The following is a 5,448-nucleotide window of genomic DNA, read 5'->3' as shown; positions in this document are numbered from 1 at the left end:
TAATTTTTTTTCCAGTTCTGGGGCTTGAATGCAGGGTTGGGGCTGTCCCTGAGCCTCTTTGTGCTCAAGGCTAGCACTCTACCATTTGAGCCATTGCACCACTTACAGCTTTTTCTGAGTAGTTTATTGGACACAAGCTTCATGGACTTTACTGCCCATGCTGGCTTTGAACCCCAATCCTTAGATGTCAGCCTCCTGGTTAGGATTACAGGCTTGAGCCACCAGCTCCCAGCCAATGACTAATTTTAATAGGAAACCTTACCCCTTTTGTGCTTTAGGGAATTCACATTCTCTATGAACAATCAAATTCAATGTTGAACTCATTTAATATCCCTATTGGCACAACACAAAAATTAAGTAGGTAATATTCTCTAATCCTGTTCATGAGTGGTAGAAAGCAGGTTTGCTAGGTAACTTCCTTCAGTGGAATCTGTGGTAGTGAATGTTTCAGGCAGCTGGTTAACCACAGGAACAATTTTAGCAAAGCTTATAGCTGCCTCCAATTGCCCTTGATGACAGTTGAAATGAATCCTTAAGTACTGCACTGAAGACAGCAATACAAAAAGAGAACAGGCTTCTATCCATGGGGTGCCCAAGAGAGCAAGAACAAAGATAAAAACGGAGATGACTAAAGCCACAAAAGGAAAAACTGTACTAGTTTTAATTTTAAAACAACTCGTTGTTGTTAATCAAGGCTTTAAGAAATTGAATTGACACAGAATAACAACTTGAAGCTGAAATCTGAGAACAGGAGTAAAAATTAATGAAATCTTAGAACTGTCTAAGATTTACATTTATGTCTTCATATGGAGGAAAAAGCCACACATAAAGCATGAAAGTCTAAAGTGGCGCAACTAGAACCTGCCCAATGATGATTCTGTCACAGCCTCTCTCCCCTTTCCCTAAAGGTAGAAATCTGCTATAAACTGCATGATATAGTGGGCATGTTTACTTAATCTGCCACTTGATTTAATACACGTTTGAACATTCATAATGGTCAAATAAAAAGCTATTCACTCTTCTCAAAGAGTGGGAATGAGTACTTCATGTCAATTAAAAATGATTCCTGGGTGGCCTGAGAATATAGCTAAGTGGTAGAGCAATTGCATAGCATGCACTAGACTCTGGGTGCTATCTCTAAAACCCTTCAGAAAAAGGAAAGAAAAGAAAAAGATCTTATAGGGGTAGAGTGCTTGCATTAAAAACAACACTATTGGGGTAGAGTGCTTGCATAAAGCTCTGAGCTTGATTCCCAGAAACATACCCACACAAACATACACATGGATTCTGAAGTCAGGTGATGTCAGCACCCTGGATTCTTACTTATAACTCCAAACTGAATTCAAAATTTAAACAAAGAAACTTAAGCTTAGTCAGAAGTGGCCATCTAGGCAATTACTATATTGTTTTGAACATTTCACAAGGATAAGGCATAAGCTCCAACATTGGTCAAATACATTCTTTGTCAAACTTCTATATTGGTTCTGTGAACCTTTCTCTACCTGTTAGTGTAGTACAGAACCACTTCCTAGATGGGACTTTATGGAGCTATCCAGTTCATGAGATGCTGACTGCTCAAACTACATTTTAATGTCTCAAAAAATAGTTTTGAGAAAAGCTGACATACAACTATCTATATGAAGCAGATTGCAAAAATATATAATGTACTGTTAGGTGTGCTATACACAAAAACTAGGGAGAGAATGGTTAGTTTGGAATAAGAAGTTCCACCTAAGAAGTGGCACTGGATTTATCTAACAAATACAAACTTAACAGGGAAAAGAGGTCCTGGGAAGATGATGAGCAGGCAGTGGTATTCAAGGCAGAGGAAGCAGCACCCAACAGGCATAAAGTGCTGCTATGCCAGGACACACAAAAGTAGTTATCATTGAGTACTTAAGAAGGTACTCAGGTAACAAAAGCATTGGATTTGGGGAAGTATAAAGGGTTTTCATTGACTAGGTGGTGTGTTTGAATGTCATTCCAAGGGAAAAATGAAGGATCCACAAATTTTTCCAATGAGACATAAATACTAAAATAAAGGAATAAAAACCAAGTGAAATGAAAATAGAGAAAAAAATTTAGTTGTTTTTTTTTTTTTTGGTAATGAGTAGATAAACGAGACCAAGTCTCCTACTGGTAACTTAAGACAACAGACAGATCACTTACTTAAAACATCATGCTTGGATACTGTAAAGCTAGTAGTAAGGTAAGGGAGAATTCCTATGCCAAGATGCTAGCTATGGAAATCCAGAAGTGAAACTAGCATTTGGGTCAACTTTGCCTAAGTGCCATTTTAAAATCTGGCAAGGGAACTTAGGAGCCTCCCAGATATTGAGACATCTTGAGAGAGAAAGAAAGAAACAAGAGCCCAGATCCAAGAACAGGAGCTTTTTGCATGTTCAAAGGCTGATGGGGACCAGAAGTATGCAAGGATAAATCACAGTCCAGGCTCCATCTACCTGGGTACCCCAGATAACCCCAGTTCTTCAAACTTGATCAAGATGTTCTCAGAATCAGTGACTCCAAACATAAATCTATCCATGGAAAGCACAATGGCATTTTAATCTCATTTTTCTAGAATTTTGCAAACATGATATTGGCATTAATAAATGAGAAGCAGGTACAAGGGTAGAAAATACAAAAAAGAACCAACAAACACAAGAGAAATAGATTCTGAAGGAGCATTAAGAATTAATATTGGGCCGGGCACCGGTGGTTCACGGCTGTAATCCTAGCTACTCAGGAGGCTGAGATCTGAGGATCGCAGTTTAAAGACCGCCCCAGCAGGAAAAGTATCTCCAATAAACCACTCAGAAAACCGGAAGTGGCCCTGTGGCTCAAGTGGTAGAGTGCTAGCCTTGAGCTGAAGAGCTAAGGGACAGCGCCCAGGCCCAGAGTTCAAGCCCCATGACCTACCAAAAAAAAAAAAAAAAGAATATTGGCAAACATACACATGATGTAAATTAACAAAGATAAATTAACCTGGATATTTTGAGAAACCAACTAATGATAGTAATGAATTGGGATTCAGAATATAAAATAGCAATCCATGACTTCATAGTGATGTAAATGGTGGGAAAAGAAATGGGTAGATTTTGCTTAAAGCAGCATTCTGACAAGAAATGAAGGAATCAGAAAACTGCCACTTAGTTCCACCGCAATAAATATAAAAATACAGGAACAGTAAAATAGTGTTTTCTTGATGTTTAAATATTTTCCCCATCTTTTCCTTTCCCTTGTAAGCAAAATGTAACTCGTTTCCTGGAAAGATAAAGATTTTAACAATCTGTCTTTAATTGGAATGCTGAATCTATTTTCATGTAGTTATTTGTTTACAACTATATATTTTAAATTTGTCCTATCTGTTCCATATTTTTTGTTTCTACTAGTTGCTTTTAAATAAAATGCCAACTTCATATGCAGCCTGCACATTCTGAACTTATTTGCCTATCATTTTTGTTCTATCTCAATACTACCTGATATATTTAGTAATTTGTGTTTATTCTAAGTAAGTAAATCAGTACCTCATCATAAATAGGAAATAAAACATTAAAACTTAAAAAGAATTCATGTGCTAACTTTCAGAAATATTTTTAAATTCCCTAAGTCCTGGCCAAGATTTAGAGCTACAATGGCCTAAATGGTAGCTATTTAAAATTAAAAACTCAATTTCTGTCATAATTTAAGTGTTAGTACCAGTCACACAAAGTTCCTTGCTATCGTATTAGGCAGGGTACTTACCGAACATTTCCAGTACTGGTTCTAGATCTTCTCTTTAGCATCACTCACATCTAATGTGTAACAATACTTGCAATGTATCAAAGCTCTCTACTACAGCTCAGGTTTTTGCACATTCCAAGCAAACTGCTTGAAATGCTCTTACCTGATAGTTAACTGATTTCACTTTCTCAATCTCAGCTCATTCACAAGACCATCAGTGCTTGAAAATAGTTCCCTACTGACAACCTCCATGCCATCACAAGCACTGCAATTTCAGATCTGTTCACAGATGCAATTTCAGCATCTGTTCACTTCCTATCTATGCCTAAGCTGTTCAAAGTGATGGAGTCCACAAAAATGTGTATCAAGACAACATGATAGAAAATTTAAACTTAAAGAGATAATCTCAATTCAGTGGTAAATTGTGTCTAGAAAGTCATGTAGAAAGTTACTTACCAAACTTGTTTGTTGTTTTTTTTTGGTCAGTTGTGGGGCTAGAACTCAGGGTATGGGCACTATTCCTGAGCTCTTTTTGTTCAAGGAGATCTACCACTTTGAGCCACAGCACCACTTCCTGTTTTCTGGTGGTTAACTGGAGATAACAGTCTCACAGCCTTTCCTGCCCAGGCTGGCCTCCTCAGTAGCTAGGATTATAGGCATAAGCCACCAGCGCTTGGCACCAAAAACTTTTAAGCTTTCAAAATACTTAGTCAAATGGAAAGATTAATGAAACTACTGAATAATGGAAATTTATTAAAGACTTTTGAAAGGGAAAATTAAGGCAAATCCAAGTTTAAATTTGAACAGTATCTTAAAAGAGCTAGATCACTTCTGTCAGAAAATCAACAGAAGGAAATACTTTGTAGAATGGGAGAGGTTCATATACCTTTTTAATGTATACACATACACAGAAAAAAATTACAGCTATGTATATGAATACATATGTAAGTAGGTAAATATGCATACACATAAACACAGATCCACCCTTTTTTCCTATGCTGACTTGAATCCAGACCCTTATATATGTTAAACAAGTACTCTATCTCTAGCCTCATGAACATCTTAAAATTGCAAGCTACAGTTTAGTTGGTAGCTCTTTACTCTGAGATTTAAAAGCATCATTAACAACTGTTACTTTATACTTTATCTTTACTTAAAATGGTAAGGAACAGGCTGGGCACTGATGACTCATGTCTGTAATCCTAGCTACTCAGAAGGCTGAGATCTGAGGAGTACAGTTCAAAGCCTGGGTAAGAAAGTCCATGAGACGCTTATCTCCAATAAACTACTCAGAAAACCAGAAGCAGTGCTGTGGCTCAAGCGGTAGAGCACTAGCCTTGAGCACAAAGAGACTCAAGGGATAGTGCCTAGGCCCTGAGTTCAAGTTCCAGGACCAGCAAAAAACAAAAACACCTGAAAAAACAACTGTAAGGAACAAAGTAGGATATTTTGCTGATGCCATAAATGTTCAAGTTGACAAGGAAAAACCACAAAATTCTAACCAAGTCATGAGGAAGATAGAGAAGATAACCTGTATCAAAGTAAACCTGTATCAGATAACCTGCTCAGAGTAAAGAGAAGTTACAGGTCAGACTTTCTAACATATTATTAAATTACTACTTAGACATACTTACAAATTTCTGTGAAATAAACATTTGTTCTTAACAGTACTTTACTAAACAATGAGGTCTGCAAAAATAAATCAAACATTTGACTGCTATCTAA

The sequence above is a fragment of the Dipodomys merriami genome, unplaced genomic scaffold, assembly GCF_024711535.1.
Source record: "Dipodomys merriami isolate MVZ:Mamm:240054 unplaced genomic scaffold, mDipMer1.0.p SCAF_192, whole genome shotgun sequence".
NCBI lineage: Eukaryota > Metazoa > Chordata > Mammalia > Rodentia > Heteromyidae > Dipodomys > Dipodomys merriami.
The sequence above is the reverse complement of the archived record's forward strand: the minus strand, read 5'-3'. Positions refer to the sequence as shown.